The following is a 20,101-nucleotide window of genomic DNA, read 5'->3' on the forward strand; positions in this document are numbered from 1 at the left end:
CGATACTGTAAATTCTTAATTTTCAATTACTATGACACTAGGGAACTGCCCTTGAGAAAGGGCAGATAAAAGACATTTTGGCATTTACAAATGTATGAATAAATAGGAAGGCAGAGAGAAATAATATTTGCCGGATTGTTACATTTGCAAGTTCTGCGGTTGCTTTTTTAATTTATTTTTGCTGTACTAGATTGGGAAACATTTTCCCGTGTCAACAGTTACAATGCATCATTTGCAAATATTATCTCACTCCAGGCAGCAGTTTCAAGGCCATCAGAAATAATACTTTGATCTGCAGTGTATTGTAAGCCCACGCACAGCTGATGGTCACAAGAGTTATGTACAGAAGATAACTACCTATTATAGGAAAACCCTTATTTTGGAATCAAACGCCCAGCTACCTTACAAGTCTCCTTTATTGTTGAATTCACAAGACCACCTAGGCCAGTGATATGCAAATATTTGGGAGCAGGCCTTTCTCTGCCTTCCAGTTTTATCACCAGTCACCACTGACCTCACCACCAAACTCAGCAGTACAGAAATGATCCGGCTTCACCACCAGCTGAATTCCACCTGGAGGCTGTGGACCACACTGGAAATGATGGATCAAAGTATCCTCCTTCCTTGCTGATGCTCCCTTACTGACAACAGTTGACTGAATATACCCAACTCCAGCACACAAGATGACTTTTGTAAGAAAGACCGTATATTCATTAGAAGGGGTACAAGGGATTATCTTGAAGTCAGCATTAATAAGGAAAGCAGAAAAGTAGAGGAAGAAAGATTGCCTAGATAAAATAATTAAGTTAAAAAGACAAGTAACTTTTGCCCTATGGGCAGTACTTTAGACCTGTTTAAGAGGGACATCACTGAACATTGGCCCCATGTAGCCTCTCTCACAGGAGAGCATCATCCCTGTGCTACTCCTAACAGCACAGCCTGTTATACATCACCTACAAGTACACCAAATGCATATTGTCAACCTGGTTTTCTCCCTGCCATTTTCAGAAGTGCCAACACAAACGTTCATTCCAGGATAGCGCAGCTCAATACAGAAACTTACTTGCAAAGCCCTCCCTTGCGCCTGCAAGCGCGGCGAGAAGCAACGCTGCTTGCCCTCATCCGCATGCAGAGCCGCGCGCCGCGAAGGGCTCGGTCGCCACCTTTGCCTGGAGCAGGAAGGTTTTCAGCATCTCTTGTCCTCGGAGTTATCAGAGACGGTTGTGAAACAATCCTTAGCAGAAGGGTAGCAAGCAAATCCCCCACATAAAAGGGAAATAGGAAACACTCCATGACCCTGGGACGTTTCTTTTATCATTGAGGAGCACCAGTGACTTGCATTTTAGACTTTCGGTCAAGTTACTGTGGCTTAACAAGTCACACCAGGCTAGCAGAAGTGCACTAACCATCTAGGTGCATGTTCTTTGCCTGCAGCAAGTGCAAGCTAATGCAGCTTCTCTTACACCTTAGGGCATTTAGGAGAAATTGTGTTACCTTGTGTTCACCACAAAGACTGTAGACAATTTACAGGGGTTCAACTGATTGGGCGTGTTGTTACTACAGCTTACTAATTTACAGGGGAGCCTTCAATAGATGCATCAGCCACTGGATTTCAGTTTCAGTGGGAAAACCACACATCACCTGCAGAACCTGACCCTCCAGATCTGCTGCAGTTCTGCACACCTGACATTCATGCAATTCTGAATACCAGGGCTACTAGTTTCACAGCTCCCAGTAAAACTAAGCAAGATCGAACTCACAGAAAACTCCATGTCCCTCTCTGAAACTGCAGTGATTTTATTTTATGATGGTCTTTATGCCAAGTTTCAAACAACCACTATCTGGGGGACTGCAGCAAAAATCATATTTGTGGGTGTTTCCTACCAAACCCATAAAATAAAAATAAATGCTCCAAGACCAAATATCTAAAGAAATCTTTTATTCAAGCTGAATAAATAGCTATAATTGAATCCCGTGAAACAGGCCATCTTTGGTGGGGGAAGGGATAAATAGCCGTAATCGAAAGCTTACGTAGTGTGAGACTCCGCAGTGGGAAACTCTGCTATTAAAATATTTTTTCTGATGTATTTTTAAAACATTTATAATTTATATAAAAACACTAGGCAGTACCTTTAAAGTTATTTAGCATGAAAGTCCAATAAAAAGCTCCTTAGGTTTTAACAGCATGATACAATAGCTCTCACAGTATGTATAGTTACCCAACTCATATTCAGTACGGTAGAGAACAAAAGCGCAATGCTTAGTGCTCTCTGTCAATTCAGGAAAAAGTCATTTCACCACTTAGAGTGATTTACATGCATGGCAAATCAGTCCAGAATGCAGGTGCCTTATCCAAGTAGGGAGAGGAAGTGCAAAAGGTCAGAAACACTGTCACAAGCACTAAATATAAAGCAGTTCCATTTGGTTTTCACGATTATGAGATGCTGAAGGAAATCCCAACTGAAGCATGTCCTTCAAGCAACACACATGTAGCACTATCCTAATTTTCTCAGTTATTCAGCAGTGGAGATTGTGTCGGCTTGTTAATAAGGCAATCAGCATGTGAGACACCAACACAAAGAATTAGGAAAACAACTTGTTTTCAAGTTGTAGGTGCAGAGAAATAATTTATTTGGGGTCTTTAATTTCCAATTCTGAGCTCCAACTAGTCCCTCACTTTGGTTTTTTGCAGAATGAAAAATAAAACTAAGGCAAAAGCTCTAGCCTCAGGTCCCACTGTACGATCTCTCACTAAAAGTCAGTGGGAGTCTATAGATACGGCCAAGGGCAGTTTTCGTCTCTGTGCCTGTGATTAGTGATTTCAGAAGGTAAGAAGAGCGAAGAAAAGAAAAATAGAAACAAAACTTATTTTATGTAGGACAGCTGCTTTTTCATGCTCTGGGCCACTCTGTACCATGGCTCTAACTTTGACATGGACCTAGCTTTGAAAAAGCATGCAGTAAAAAGAAATCAATCCACTTTTCATTATTTATTATCAGTGAAGACTGGTGCCAACAGCACCAACAAAATCTAAACCACTTCCCCCCTGCTACTGCTTCTAACACCTGCGCGCGGTGGAAGACCTGCATCTCCCAGCACTCAGGGAGGGGACGTGCTGTAACGTTTTGCAGGGACAAACCTGCAGACCTGTTGAAAACTATATTGGCACGTGGGGAAGAACGGCGTCATACCAATGGGAAGGGTACATGGGCTGTACGAATGAAGGCGTTGGCAGTGCCATGCGTGCACAAACCTGTTTCACAACCAGCCTGTCAGCCAGTGGCATCACAACATTATTCAGATTGTTTTGATTTGTCCAGTGCAAAGAAACCAATTATACTGGATAGAGTGAGAGAGAAGCATTTTTCCCTAAACTCTCACAGTCAATTTTTCTAGACTGACTCCCACAAACATAATTTAAAAGTGTTTCAAGGTGGTCTTTCCATAACCTGAAGTGTTAATAGATTATTTAATAGACCCCCACACTAATCCAGACAAGCATCATGCATAGGCTAAGGAGAAATCTAACAGTCGTCAATAAACAACTGAAGCACTATCATCATTCAGCTCGGTTAATGGTCAGGGCTTGACAGAGAGCATAATGGGAGCTTCATCTTGATAGGGAATTAACTACCACTGTTCATACTCATTGACCAAAAAAAAATATAATCATAGAATAAACTTTTAAGCTGCAAGAACACAACTCTGCTCTGTGATCCTGGGGGAAACAAAGGTTGAATCTGCTCCCAGATCAGAGCAGATGAAATAACTTCGGTCATCTTCAACCAACAAACTCCTGCCCTGGTGCCTGTATCGCAGGCTGAGCACTGCCATAAAACCAGCTGTTTGCAAGGCCCTGCCGCTAGACAGATCCATGGAGAGCACTTTGCCCAGCTGCAGATGGAAATTGCTGAATGCAAACTTAACGGGTCCTTGGTCTGTCTCAGGATCTTCCTGCTGAAGGACAGCAATCTAGGCAGGAGGGTTCACAGCTCACCCATGTGAGTAATCCTCCAAGTGCAAGTAAGCAAAGCACAGAGTATACAGGTAAGGTACACGCAGTGAACTGGTGTCAGATAAAAGGGAGTTTGCCAGGACTTCCCTTCTGATGTTTGTGTACTTGTGCTGACTGAATCACTATGAAAAAGGCAAGTAATAACTTTGTAAGTGAAGGTGTTCAAAGAACAGATAGGTCTTTTTAATTTTCAATCCTAGTGCTGCACCCCTACTTCACTTTAGAGGTAACACCAGAGGAGCTAAGTGTATTATACTGTAAATACACCAAAATGGAAATTTTTCTCTGTAATGGAATAGCTCATCACCCAGGCCAACTTCTCCATTGATTTACATTCCACGTAGCCTCAGGAATACTGTAAGGGCTGTAAATCAGTGAAGAATAGCATCCTTTGAGTCTAAATCTCCTCAGCCATTCAGAAGTCATGTTAATATGCTCCTACAGCTGTAATGTACACGAAGCGATGGTCACTCGGAGCTGTTGCAATCAATGGTATTGAAAGAGAGAGCTGTGGTTAGCTACCGTATCGATCATGTTAAAGAGTGATAAACAATTACAACTATCAGGCCAGTATCATTGCACAGGACACTAAACAAAAGATTCTCACATCTTTAAGGCTGCATTTCTTGTAGTTGATTATATCTTTGTTCAAATTATCAAGTTTTATAAAATCTTGTTTTTTTATTCTCCCTAAATGATAAAAGCACCAGGATCTGGAGGACAAACATCCTTTAAACCAATAAGGTGAAGCTGCACTCAGAGAAGTGGCTGTAAAAACCACCTTGCCAAGTTGCAAATTTTCTTCTTCTCAGTAACTTTCATCATCTTTGGGCTAGACACCGAGTTGTTTTTTCCTTTTACCAATAGCACCATAGGCTTGACACTCCTGAGAGCTCATGCCTGGGGCAAACCTGGTGATAGAGGGACAGAAACACAGCTCCAGGGACCGGGGAAACTACGGCCTGAGTTAATTTGACAAAGACAGGACCGGAGGTGAAACCAGCTCACTTCCATGGGTGCTCTTCATATGCAACACTGCCAGAATAGAACACACATTTCAAAATTTTTCTAAGTGAAACAAATACAATATCAAGTACTGATAGGAAACAGAGCCACTAAAAACATGCACTTCATTTTCTCACAGACTCGTTTTCCATGCTAATTTATACCCTTGAACATTTAGGAATTTCCACATCTTAGCAAAAGGCACATGAAATCCACTTCATTATAGAGATGGAAAAAACAATGTCGATTTGTGCCATTGTAGGCTATATACCAACATATATGAAGAGAACAGAAAGGAATTTTCTCCTGCCATTTCCTTTAAGTTGCATGCTATTTCTGCTTTTCACATTATAAAAGATAGGTCTGCAAATTTGACTTGCCCAGTCCTGATATAACACTCCACCAGTATCTTAACTGGTTAACAGGATTGCTGTACAGGACCTGTTCTTTCCGATTCTCTGTGCTGTTGTTCAGCTGTGTACCCTGGATGGATCTTCCAGACACTCCATGAGATACGTTTTCCATTATGTCTTTTGAGCCAGAACAATTGGAGAAAAATGGCTTTCTCTAGTTGATACAGAACAACCAAATAATTTTCTTTATTTTTTTTTAAACATAAAAATTATCAGCTATGGGAGCAAACCAAGTGAAGGGACTGGCAGAAGCACTCAAGGCGATAAATCTAGAAATAAATAAAATATGTGCCACTGCCCCTGAAAACAGCTCCCCCGCCATCAGCAGCCATTGCTATGTGTGCTCAAATCCTGTCCCTGGTTAGGTTTCACCTGGAAGACTATGCTGTAAAACATTTTAAACTAAATTCACAGGATCTCTTTCCTTTTTGAGGCAAGCACAGGTCAGCCAGGACCCTGACCCTTTTAATACTTTGCTTCATGAAGCCAACTACCAGCACATCGTGAATTTGCCTTCTGACGAAACCCCCCATCAGACCAAGAGCAAAATAAAGAAAACTCCGACCTGCAACGCCTGCCTGTTACTTTAGTGATCTTTGTAGGGTCTCCTGTGCAAAAGCATCTCTGTAAGCATTTTCCTGAGAAGTTTTAAAGCAGGTACTTCTCCATCAGTAATTCTTCGCATGTGATTCATTGGAGCTACAGCTGCCAGGGTAGTGCTGGGGAAGAAAGACTGGGGCTTCTCAAAATGTAAGAGCCCTTTCTTCCGTAGTAATAACCGTACTGCTGACTGAATAAAGAAATAGGCATTAGGCCTCTTAGGCTCCCGCATTTCAAAGTAGCCATGTAGCATGCATATTTGCCCATCAGGGGGTAAGCACTGCGTGGGAGCCTTGTGCACAAATCTTATTAAGTAACCTGTGGGATGCACGCCAAAAGCCCGCGCACCTCTTTACATAAACTAGCATGAACGTTTATTCACCATTTTCATTTTCTGTGTCAATCAGCTTTGGGGGAAGGAAAAAAAAAAAAAAAAGAGGTAAATTGTTGGTCTCCACAATGCCTCAGTACAGGAACACTGAACTACTAGATTGTTGTCTCCAGCATCTTTCTACACAGTTTTTGATAAGATTTGTTAGCTAATCTATTTACACAGTGTTAAGGGTCTATCTGCATATGAATCAAATGCAAAGGTTGACAAAAAAAGGAAAATAAAGTCCAAAATCCCTCTATACTGCAGTGTAGAAACCAACAAACAGAAAAAGGCACTAACCCAAAATAAAACAACTCCTGAAACATTTTGGAAGGCAGACTGATTTTCATAAACTCATTAAAACAATTCCCAATTAGGCATAAAATAGAAGATTCAAGATTCATATTATAAAGAAAGAAAGAGAGTCTCCATCCTCATAGCTGATTGATGTTGTGCTCTGCAAAGCTTTAAAAATAAAAATCCACACCAGCCTCCCTCACCCCCATCTTAAAATATTGCTTTCCAAAGCAATCAAGAATACCTCCTGGAAGAGCCAAATCAAACTATATCTTGTCCTTGAGGATATTAGCTGAGAAACGATTTTTGCAAGCTACACTGTAAGGCATACATTGATCTGATGACAGCTTTTGAATCTTTAGATAGAGTTGAACTTTGGCCTTTTTTTCATAATGCCAGCGTGCCTGTCTCTATGAAAGCCCTCAAAGTTACAATTTTTTTGCCAAACACAGAAAGATAAATCTATGAATAATTCTTTTGCCATTTCATTTCACTATTCCCACTTCTCATGCAAGTTTGTGGGCATGCTCCTGATTTTTTTCCATGCTATGCTATAAGCTAACACATAATTTATAAAGAAAGAGATAAAAGTAATTGGGCTTATTGGGTTTTTCAAGTTGCTGGATTTTTAATTTTTTTGAAGGAAATGAAAATCTTTTTTTCTTTTTCTTTTCTTCTATTTTCTTATCCTAAGACAAATGCCAGCATTTTCCTCATGCTTCAGTGTGAGCACATGAAGTGATTCAAAACTGCATGGAGAAATGAAGCAAGGGAGAATGTATTGTCTAATAAAAGCCTATTTTAACTTACAAGATAGCAAAGGGTGGGATACTTAGGAAAAGAAAATAAAAATAATTTAATGCTTGAACAAGGAAACTTCATGTCCTCTAGCCACCTGTAAGATCAAAGTCTGTTGTGAGCACCCCACTTGCCACTTCCATAGAGTTTATGTCCTGCAAGGAAGAACTTCTCCACAGCTCCCTTATGGCTCCCAGCAGCTTCCACTAGCTGGGGTTTTAGTATCTAATGAAATCTAACAAGGTCTTAAAAATAATAATTCACTACTGGGATATCAATTTGGTGTCAGCAAGCAAGACAAGATAAAATAACTCTTAAATATGTAGATGTCGTGGTTTAACCTCAACCAGCAACTGAGCACCACACAGCCGCTCACTCACTTCCCTCGCAGTGGGATGGGGGAGAAAATCAGAAGGCTAAAAGTGAGAAAACTGGTGGGCTGAGGCAAGGACAGTTTGATAGGTAAAGCAAAAGCTGTGCACACAAGCAAAGCAGAACAAGGAATTCATTCAGCACTTCCCATGGGCAGGCAGGTCTTCAGCCATCTCCAGGACAGCAGGGCTCCATCACGCCTAACGGGGACTGGGGAAGACAAACACCATCGCTCCCAGTATCCCCCCTTCCTTCTTTGTCCCCCAGGTTTATCTGCTGAGCATGACGCCATATGGTCTGGAATATCCCTTGGGTCAGTTGGGGTCAGCTGTCCTGGCTGTGTCCCCTCCAACTCCTTGTGCCCCCCGCCAGGCTCCTCGCTGGTGGGGTGGGGGGAGCAGCAGAAAAGGCCTTGGCTCTGGGTAAGCCCTGCTCAGCAATAGCTAAAACATCCCTGAATTATCAACACTGTTTTCAGCACAAATCCAGAACGTAGACCCATACTAGCTACTATGAAGAAAATTAACTTTATCCCAGCCAAAACCAGGCCAGTAGATAATTCCCAAAGAATAGAAAACTTCAGTGCTCAGCCCCTCCATCAAAGCCTGCTGAAGTCAATTAGAAGACTTCACTTCTATAACTATAACTTAGCATGTGGTGAAGGCTCAAAGAAAATGGTGAAGTTGGCTAAAAGCCTGCTTTTTCTCCCATTCTCCATCACCTTTGTAGTCAGGTACCAAAATCAAAGAGATCTCTGCTAAGAAACTAAAAATACAGGCCAAAAGAAGGTGTTTCCTCAATCTTGCACCTCTCAGGCAGATTCCCCAGGACTTTACCAGTGAAATCCAGAAGGATATATCTGGAATCCATACGGCATTGAGCAGTTTAAGTAAAAGAATATCTATGGCACAATTTCTCTTAAATACATCTCACATCTGTCAAATGTGCATTGCAATCAATACTTTTATGACTGTAGCTGCAAGTTGCTAAAGAAACACAGCAGCTATCTTTTAAACTGATATCAGCTAGATATAATGGGATATCGGAATTAACGTTAGCTCAGTCAAGCATGACAGCTTGGCGTAATGACTAAGTGTCAGCTACTTTGAAAGTTTACATCTCTTTTAATTACCACGATTACCCAACTGACTGGTTTTCTGCTCATATGCCTCCTGGAGGCTACGAACGAGCAACAGACTGTAAGACGTACATACGTCAGCAAAGTTTTCCACAGAATTGTAAGGATCAGATGTTGATCCTTATCAAACTGCTGTTCCCTGCTAAGAAACACATTGCAGAAAACCTTACCACTGCTTGGGCTGGGGAGATATATTCTATTTTTGTTTTCTAACTCAACGTAACGGCTTTTCCAGACAGTGGTGGTTGTGGAAACTTAGTAGATCAAGGAGTTTTCTTATGCAAGGCCTCTTCTGTATCCCACCAAGTTCAGGGTGGTTGAAAGCCTGCTTGTTTTATTTCTAATTAAGGCTTCCCTCTTTTGTCTCCAGGCTAATACAGCTCTTCAAACCAAATCCTGTGGGTTACCTGTTATGCACAAGACGTATTTTTAACCCTGTATACCTGGACAGTCTGAAAATACAAACCTAATTTTTAATGAGTTCTGTTTTCAGCTAAAACACCTTTCACTTTGTCACCTCAAAACTAGCAACAGCAGAAATTCTGTGTGAAGGAGTACCAGATAAGCACACACCTATACAAAACCTATTTAATTAGTCAATCCTGTACCAGACCTGTGTAAGACAAACTGGGACCACTTTCCAGGGAGGACTACGGGAAACCTCTGACCGGCGAATGCTGAATTAGAGCTTTTCTGAGGGATAGCAGTTTGCAGTAGGATTCAGTCAGGGAAAGACATCTCCTCACCACCTTTCCTGTCCATAAATATACTTTTGCTTTCCTAGCCTTCACCCCCCACTTTTGTGGATTGCATCCCAAGTGTACTCCCCCTTAATACATTTCTGAAGCAACTATTGCAAGAGCTGTGAGGAGATGTTTTCATAATGAGGGTAATTATCATTGCATTTTAATGTACTGCAATACAGAGCCATGGTTCAGTAGCTTCACTTTAGAGCAAGTGTTAAAATAGAGAGCTTTAGATCTATCATGAAATACGTCTGTAACTAACCTTTGGTGCTGCATGCCAGGTTTTTCTCATACTAAACACTAATGAGGTATGCTCTGGCCAGCCTGCCTGCCACAAGTGGATGAGGCTCTTCTAATGAGTCTATAGCTAAAAAAAAAAAGGATATAACTATCAAGTCACTTTGGCCTCTTTTTATATACAGTGCCATCTAATAACTCTAATTGTGACAGAACATTGCCTCCTAGAGACTAATATCACTACATTAAAAAAAAAAATCAAATCAGAGTGCAGCAAAGGACATGCGAGCTCATAGAAAAAATAAGATTAGCCATAGATATGGCCAACTATCAGAACCATAATAGTGTTATAAATCCCACTACTTTCAATATATCTGACATAGTATACATGGATAGAAAGTAGCAGTAAAATACCACATACAAGTTCATTATTTTCCTTGGCATACACCACTTGTATAGTTTTGTGAGAAGGGAAGGAAAGGGCAAGAGGATGTTTAAGGGATGGTGAAGGAGCAGTCACCCATCTTTTTGCAATGAGAAAAATCCCCATTTTGGGCATAGCACAAGAAGCCTCTCACAGGAGAGGTGAAGCCACTAACAGCAACCCTCAGGTACTACTGGCAGCTGTTCGAAAGCCTCTGAGCTCAGCCAAGTCCTGAAAATCCTTCTCCAGCCTGTCAAGGCCCAGGAAAGGCAGCTGAGCCTTGTTAGCAAATTGGCCAGGAAGAATAGGTAAACTTCAGTTATCCCCAAAAGCCAATTAGGAGGACTTAGAAGGCGAGTCTGGCTGGTCAGTAGTAGAAAAGAGATTGGCAGCCTTGGCTTGGGAGGTAGGAGCCAAGGTAGCCGGAATAATTACCAAGGTTGTGCGAGTACATGATGCTCTTTGGGTCTCGGTTAAGAGCAGACAGGCAAGCAAGAGGCGACACAGCAGGAGGCTTGGGATGGTAATGCCGTTAATCGGAGACTGCAAATAAACCCAAGCCTGAGCAGAGCTCTCCTCTGCATCGCCCGGGCCCTGTATGAAGCGTGTTGCTTCTGCTGTGCTGGCTTGACCCCTCCAGCAATCCTGCTATTAGACAGTGGAAACGTTAGACATGTCACTGTGCCTCCTGCCCAGGTCTGTGCTTTTGCTGAGAAGCGGCTTTTATGCATAAATAAGTAAGTGCAGGGAATCTGGGACTGAAGTCCCCACGAGTGAGATGAAAATTCAAAGCAAAGCCTGTGAAAAACCCAGCCTGGAAGCAGTTTAACTACTGGCATCAGAGCTGGCAGGGGCAGCTAATGGAGCAAGGGAGAGAAAAGAGCACAATGCATAAATTGTGAGGCCAGGGGTCAGTCGGAGAGGAATAGGTAAGAAATCTCCTTTATTCCCGCTCTCACCTATTGTGATTTCCCCTGCAGAAAGAAAGAGCTTTCCAAGTGAAGAAGCCATCAATGCAAGCTGAATTTTATGTTGGCTACAAAACAACTCTCTTATTAAGCCTTCTTCCAGGAATCGCCACCAGGTTCTTCCTGCACTGTGCAACATCTCTCCCGAACAAGAAAGTCTCTTCCTTCATGAAAATTGGACTGTTGTTCAGTGGCATTTTCTGAGGCATGAGCCTGGCAACTTCCATCATTTCCCACAGGAGCCCCAATCTCACCCCAATCACTTTCCTAAAAAAGCCTTCCTATTTCTCCATCTCTCAAGGCAGCGAGAGCCAACTGCAGTGAAGAAAGCATAGTACAACAAACCTGTAAAGAAAGGGGCTATACAACTCAGAATTGTTAAGTATTATTAATGTGTTAGAGGTAACACAGTAGCTGTTCTTGCTACTAAACACTTTAGTAATACACTAATCTCACCATCCACAGAATTCCTAGCATCTCCCCAGAGAAGCTGAGATTACTGCATCAGCCATATGAAGGAAAATGTTGCTTTTCCATTGTGATTCTACCCACATCTTTTAGCACTGCCTTATTAAAATAACTTGCCCCTGACTTTCACAGCATTCTGAAGGTGACAACATTTTTAGACATGACATCCTTCTCCAACAGAGTGCAGTTACAGGAGCCTTCTAATGGCTTTTGCAAAGCAATAACTCTGCAACTTGGAAAAAAAACCCCAAATATGAAAAAGCTGCCTTTATTAAGATCCTCTTTTTCATTAATGTTTTTATTTTAGAGCTGGATATCATCCTGTGGATATTGATGGTAGAGAACTGGGTACTATGGCATTGAAAGCATTTTCTCCTGGTGATTTATTTTACTGTAAATACCCTTCATTTACTTTATTGAAGCATGAAAAAAAAAAAGAGAAAAAAAGAGATAAAAAGAACATTTTGATGTATGCTTTTTTTCCAAGCTCAGGTGTAAGGTGTCTCTGGCAAGGGTAATCTGTCAGTAGTTAGAGACAGAATAAACTCCATCAGAAACCTAGATGTTTCTGCTTCAATGTGTTGGGGAATTCTACCAAGAAACACTTGGGAGCCCTATCCAAAAGACGACTTCTGGAGATCAGAAAGAGTTGTTCGTTTGGAAGTCTCACTGCTAGCAAAGCTGCTCTTTGTGCAAGCTGTGCAGGGATGCTCTCCAGCAGACCCACCACCGCTGACAAAGTTCCCCAGTGGCCTCCCTGCACCTTTCTCAAGCATGCCTGCTATGATTTTATTTTGTTAAACTACATCAAAGTTTTGAATCTCCTCACAAGTCATAAAAACACAAACACATTCATAATAAAAGCACTCTCCAGCTATCTCGGAAAAGGTAGATATCAACCTCAAGGAGTTATTTTTCCTTCCATCCATAAAACTTTCTTCTTAAGTAGCTTGGGAATATAATTTACAAAAAAATTCTGATTCAATTCCCTTTAACTTCAGGTTTGTCCTTGACTCTTCCAGCAGGAAGATTTTCTTTTAGTAATTTTACAATTTCAAATCACCAGCGCTGCTTTCAGAGCTACTCAAATACAACCCCTCTTTTGGCAAGAATCCTTTGCAAGTGAGTTTAAATGTATCAAGTGTCAGCAAACGAGCTACAAAAGAGCATCCTACCAGCCACTTGATTTCACTTAAGCAAGGACAACAGATTCTCTATTTTTTAATTTTTCAGTTAACACGGCATTTCCAGATATCAACTGTATTTAGAACTGATTTTTTTATGAACATTTGTTCAATAAATGCATCTTCCCCCAGTCCCAAGATTGGTATCTGTCTCCCCAACACTGCAGCTCAAATATTTTTTTTGGCAAAAATATTTACAGCTGAACTTATGCTTTTGACAGAAATCTACCAAGAATATCAACACATCAAAGATCTCCATTTGAATTCAGTGAAGCTATCACTTTTTTGTCTGCTTTTAATGAAAGAATTCCTTTAGAAACATATCCTAAGGAAACTTCTGCAGTATTGTGACTAAATTTTCATACCACTTGTAATTCCTTGTCAGCATGGAAGTCTGGGGAGAGCAGTATCCACTCATCTCACATAAAGGCTGTTGGGGACTAATGGACATTGCCAAGAGAAGACAGATATAACGGTGAAGTAGGATTATACTAAAAGGGCCACAATTTCTTCCCACTCATCCCAATCACTAACAAGCACGTCCAGACAGAGTACGGCCCCAGCTAGGGAAGCACTCAGCTGTCACAATGTGTATAATGGGTAGAAATCGCCATTTTCTCAGTGCTCTAATTGAAATCAAGGCTGGAGCAGATGGGGGGTGTGAGTCTGAGACCTGTCATCGGCTCCCCGGTACCCCTCCTCTGCTCTGAGCAGATTTTGACTCTGGGCCCCTATACACTGTGCTTAGAAGGGTGCTTGAAGTAGCTTAATTAGGGAGATGCATTACAAAAGCTGCTCTCATACACAAGAAATCATTTACTAGCATAAAGTATAGAAACAATTCAAATGTTTTCTATATTTCCATGTCCAACACACTCTGTAGGGCTAAGGAGCACCCTTATAGCTTCTTAAGAAAGAATATCAACAATTGAAATTATTAAAAAAGACCCTGAGACACCAAAAATTCAGCAATTAGAAGAGCCTAATATCGTATTCATGCTTTCATGTATCAGATGCTCCCAAACTGTTCTTGCCGAATGCCTGCATTCATTACAATGTGTAAAACTGTGAGTGATAGTCATGGTCTTAAGTTAAATTATCCCACATCAAAAATCAGTCTCTGCTCCTCTACCTCAATCTTGTCACGCTGCTTGGCTCCAAAGTTGGCCACTTCCCTTAATATAATCCTTATCTTTAATGCTTCCCTCCCTTCCCCCTCCCTCCACTTAAAAAGTGCTTTGTACTGCAAAATGTTGTGGCAAAGGATTATAGGAAGAAGGGGAAAACCTCACTGCAGTAATCTCTCCTCATATCCAAGAGCCAATTTAGAAACCCAAGGTGTCAAAAATCTCCCAAGTAGCGCTTTCCTCCCATATGTTTTTAAACGTTCCCTCCCCAAAGGTGACCCTTCTGAGATGCCACATCCCTGGCATGAGCACACCACTACCAAACCCAGCTGCTCGGGCTCGACACTTTAATTAGCCGGGAGGGGAGGGAAGAGCGCAGAGCAGCGACGGCAGCAAGCCCTGCGAGCGGGGCTGCTCGCACAGTGGGGTACGATGCCAAAGTCTGTGTTCAGGAGTGACCCAGGACCTTTCTCATTTCAACTGATGCAAACAGAAAGCACCAGGATTCCCCTCAGACGCTCTGGGAATGCCAACTGGCAGAAAGAGAGCTCATCTAGGCTAATTACTGAAAGAGTAGGACAAGCAAATGAGTCACAGCAACGGAAATCTCAGCAAACGATGGTTGTCCTTTCATCACATTAAAACCTGGTATTTCCTTTGGGAAAAATCAAAACCATTTCCCTTCCTTTAACATTAATAAAAATCGTGTCAGAAACACCAGCACAGACTTACAGAAATGTGACTAAGTTTCAGAAATGTGGCTTTTTTGGAAAGCTATTCGAACACCCTAAATAATCTTTAATCAATGGAATGATTTGATTTTTTGTGTGAATTGTTTAAAGATGAAAGAGGCTTTTAAAGCAACTTTTAGGTTCATTCCAGGCCTATGATACCTCGTCAAAGTTCAGAGCAGTGGCTATGCATTCAAGTGCTGCATTACTGAGAAATGTACATCAGCTGGAAAATCAAAATGTTATCACATAGACATATGGACATTATGAGGAAATGAAGATCAAGTAAAAATTTTCAACATGTACAATAAATATTAGGGGAGGATATTATTGTAAATGAACTGGAGAGTTAAATAGCATTATCACAGTGGAGAAAAAGTCAGTTATTACTATTCCAAGAAAGAGTAGGCGGAATTTCAAGGCAGTGGGTGGGCTGAGGTCTTTCCCATTGAATTCAATGGCAGACTTCAAGAGGAGCAAATTCAGACCAACAACATGATTGCTTTGAAAAGCAGCAGGTTACCTGCCTTGAGAGTTAAAAGATCAGAAGCTCCAAGGGATCACTTTTCTGCAAAATCCTTGAAAGCACAACTGCAAGATTGTGCTTTCCTCTGCACACGTAAGGAAACTGCATCACTAAAACCAAGAGACCATTTCTGTGCCAAAATTAAGTCAAGTTGAGATTTACCAATGTGCAAATGTCTGCTCCTGGAGGAAAGATGGGCTGTGCAGTTTTAGAGACCACTTCAAAATTGTGGCCCCTTGTAGAGAATACACAGTTTAAGCACTTTGCTCAGGCACCCAAATGACTCAGGAGCTTCGCCTCATGGTTGAAATTGGCACCTCCTGAAGGTGGTTCTGCTCATCAGAGGTCAGGCTCCTAACTCACGGCGTTCAAACTGGGTGCCTAAAGTTTTGCATTGATGTTTCTCATACATAGGGTATTTTACTGGGCTAACATGGTGTGCTGACCTCTATTAAAAAAGCATAGGAGTTTTCATCAAGGGCAGGTAATGCTCAAACAAGTATTTTGATACACTTATAGCTGCAAAAAAAGAATGAGCTAAGAATGTAATAGGCATCATATAATTATGCAGATCAGATCAAGAGACTCTGTTGTCTATCAGATTGACTGATTGTTCCTCTGAATGTGACAAATTTCTACTCAGATGAAAAAAGTAAAGTTTTTCAATAGAACTGCAGTATTCCATTAAAACCCATAGCTTGTGAAGGTTTGAAATGTACCTAACACACAATATCAAGGGTATTTCAGGTCTCACTTCGTGTCACATCAAGTCATTATTTTTTCTTATTGATGCATTACATTCCTGGGGTTGGGATGGCAGAAGTTGCAGGGAGGTCTCCGAGGTGCAGGTCTGGGTAAAACAGAACATCAGGTCATGAGATATTTATCAAGTGATAATGTGAATGACCGAAAAAGAGATGAGGTGGGGACAAAGGCTTCTCCGGCTGGGAAGTTATCGAACAGTTGGAACCTAGGAACAGGCAGCTCAGCGGCAGCTGGCTGTCCCTGACTCTCCCAAAAATTAATCACTGCAGATAAAAGCATAAAAAGACAACACCTCAATTTGTTTCCCACTGAAGCTGGTGGGAAAATTCCCATGTCTTGTTCCTATTCACCCTCCAATCTGTGCTGTGAGGCCCAGATGTGCTCACAGCAGTCCTCTTGTTGCAATAGAATAAGTGTGCTGGCACGAGCGGATTTGCCGAGCGGTGCCTGTGGGGAAAATCCACAGAACCCATGTCCCACCACTGTGGACTCTCCCTTCGTTCCCTCTGGACTGTGCAGAATGAGTGCCCAGTGTTTGAGCCCTTGCAATGTCAAACTTCCAATTTTGCCCAGTCCCGTGGTGCAAACGGGCAGGAGCACGAGCAGCTCACCTCAAGGAATTTGCTTCTGTCCCTCCAGATACAAAGCCTGATTTATAGTATATACACTGAAGATGATGGAGTTGTGACTACACAAAAAAGCTTACCGTCAGCCTTTCCTTGTGTTCAACAAATACATTTGCAGCCCTAAAACTCTGTTGACACTGGAGCAAATTGCTCATCTAAGCTGCTACTGTTTTCAGTAGGCATTTTAAAAAACAAGAATTTTTTACAAACAATACAAGAACACTCTGATTTCAGAATGAGCACATGAGCAAGCACCAGGAGTAGCCCTTGCAAATACGCCTTGGTTTAGAAACAGTCATTCTATGAATATTTTTGTTAATACTGTAGTAATGTTCATAGAAAATTAACACAAGTGGAACACAGAATAGCCAAAAGAAATTAATTTCCAAGTGTGATGGCATGAATATTCCCAAGAGACACTAAGCAATTGAACTAACCCTAGTTATAATAGCGCTTTCCATGTTTTCAACATCAGCATTACACTTGGAAGAAAAATTCTTCTACCTCCAGCAGAAGAGCAGCTGCATAAAGGGCTGATAACGAAGCCCAGTTAGATATCTTTTTACACAGGTAAAGGTACGTCTTGCAATTGCAGCAGAAATACCTATCCTGTGTGAAACTCTAGCAAATTCCCCCTCTAGGACGTATGTTCACATTGCAAAGCTGATATAAGTACCTTTACAGTCTAAATAGGACAATGCTACTTATTTTGTGAAAAGGAACATTTATAAATACGCGGCTACGTACCTATGGCTACCGGCAGCTAATATAACTCGTGTGCTGGCATTTCTATGGTATAGACTTCACCTCTACCGTGCCAGCTTTTTTAAAGAAAGATGGTTGTAAAGACAGCACCTGACAACAGCATGGGCATCCCCAGAAAACATCTGTGGGGAAAAGCAGGGTGGGATGATAGAGCTGACAGGGCTATGCTGGAGGTTTTCCCACCTTTTGCCCTGATCTCTCCATAACCTCACCCCTTTTCTTCCTCCCAACTCTGCTACATCAAAACCAGTACATTTAGGAGCAAGAAGGTTTTCTGGATGCACAAGCCATGTTGGAAAGGGAGCTGCCCAACAGTAGCAACATGCTATTTGGAGGCATAAGTTATGTGGATAGTTTTTCTCAAGGAAGAGTATTGTTAAAGGGGGTGAATGTTAGTTTTTGTGCTAATAGGAGTGAAATGGGTTGAATTAAGTAAGTTTTAAAATAGCCACTATATTTGATTATCAGATAAAAATCTGATTTCGGTAGGGACGATTTTTCCTTGTACGTGTAGCACTAATACCCAGCACTTAGTGAAGTCAGGGAGGCTTTGCCAGTGACTCAATAGGCCAGGGTTTCCCTCTGTGTATACAGCAGACCATAAACATTTCATAAATGATTGCAATCAAATCCAAATAAATATATTTAATAGACCAATCTTCTCAGGATTGATTCTCAAGAAGCTCTATAAAAAGATATGTGCTTGTACATATAAAATAAAGTAAAAAAAGGGGGTTTTTTCCTTCATGATTTAAATTACTGAATTCTCCAGACTGGTTCCTTTGATTTTAATCTAAGAGGCTGAATTTGCAGATTGCCTAAAGAGAAATGAATATTCGTCAGCTGTCCCACTAACATTTTTCTAATATATTGCTTCTCCTTTTAGCAAAGCTGCTAAGATTTGTGTATAGTTTTTATCTCCTGTTGTAAAACCAAGTTTGTTTTGAATGACAAATAATTCATTACAGAATTCATTTTTTACCTTTCCATGCCTGAGCCATCTTTTCAATGGTTTCAGGGCATTGTTCTAGCCAAAGTATCAAATCCACTCTTCTATTTATTCCACCATGCAGTTTTGTGTTTTTCTCTGGCAAGCTTCCAGCTGAATTAATTTGACATTCACTGATCAATCAAACTGTCTCATTACTACCTTCTGCCCGCCTTGTCATCACGGTCCACTGTTGACAAGAGTAAGAAATGAACATCCCCAAGGTCACCTTCAGAAAATCTTTTATTTAATTGTAGTAGACCTACTGCTAAGCCCCGAGGTTATCTGCAATTTTCCTGTATGTCTCTCCCTTTCTTTTTACATGTGTAGTGAATTATTTTACATAGGCTCATGCAGTTCACAGATGGAGTGACTCCAGCAGAGTTATTTAAGCAGTGGCCTTAGTAAATACGCTGAGTATTTGCATAAGGAGGATTGTTTTATTTCAAAAACCACATGAATGACCGGCCAAGTGGATCATTGAGAGAAAAGTATTCAGAAATGGGTACTGAGGAAAACTGACAAAATGTCAGGATGGTATTATTAATATTCATTACCCAAGTGTTCACAAGCAAATCACTTTCCTCGTTAAATAGTAAATTATTCTAATTAATTATTATTTATGAGTGCCAATTGGTATGGTGAAATTTGCCCAAAAGACTAACATGCCTCACCAGAACAGGTACTCTGCCAGAGGATTTCCAATTTCTGTTTACATTTGCCTGAATTGACACCTCTAGCAATTGTTATGAAATTCTTATGGAATTAAAACCTATGTGTCCTGTGCAGAAGTTAGAGCATTTAGAAGGAGATATCTGCTCTTTTGAAATTTTTCTGAGTTGGTTTAAATTTTCTATAGGAAGACACACTTTTTAGGCATTCTACAATATTTTGCCATGGAGAAATTCTGCTTCATGTTTTACATGAATGATTAGTGCATTAGTACGTATTACTGGAAAGTGAACTGAAGGCCTTTATATATTCTCCTGAGACAAATATAACACAGTTTTTGTTATCTTTAGATACACGTATTAATGGATTCTGGCTCGGGAACATCCTAACGTTTATTACCACCTAGGATCACATATGGCACTGATCCTTATACACCATCCAGCTTCCAAGGCAGCACAATTATACCAGAATATGGCTCTGATATTTCAGACTGGTTTTGTCTGAAAAACGTACAATATTCCTCAAGCTTATTGCAAGATTTGGGCTGCTGTGGTGGAAAAGCAACTATGATCTGATAGATAGGACTCATTTATTTCAGTACATTGCTTCTCATGTTGGATAGTATATCTTATTTTTCTCCCATTTCTTAGAATTTTTTTAATGAGAAACAGCTAACAAATAATTCCAGCAGTAATTTCTGTGTTGCATATAATGTCTTTTCCAATAATAAAACTTTTCTCTGTGTTAGCTATACATGTTGATTGGAGTTCTGCGTGTGTACACATACCAGCAAACACGTCTCAATGTTGCAAATGTGCAGATTATTAATCAATGCCACGGTCAGGAGCATAACATGGAAACTC

The 20,101-nt window shown here is 41.0% G+C and overlaps 1 protein-coding gene across 4 annotated transcripts in view; it reads right to left on the minus strand.

The window, feature by feature from the left end:
• TAFA1 (TAFA chemokine like family member 1) overlaps positions 1 to 20,101 on the minus strand; it is a 348,473-nt gene that overhangs the window by 101,744 nt on the left and 226,628 nt on the right. The window lies entirely within an intron of this gene.

Source organism: Haliaeetus albicilla, chromosome 24, assembly GCF_947461875.1.
Source record: "Haliaeetus albicilla chromosome 24, bHalAlb1.1, whole genome shotgun sequence".
Classification (NCBI taxonomy): Eukaryota; Metazoa; Chordata; class Aves; order Accipitriformes; family Accipitridae; genus Haliaeetus; species Haliaeetus albicilla.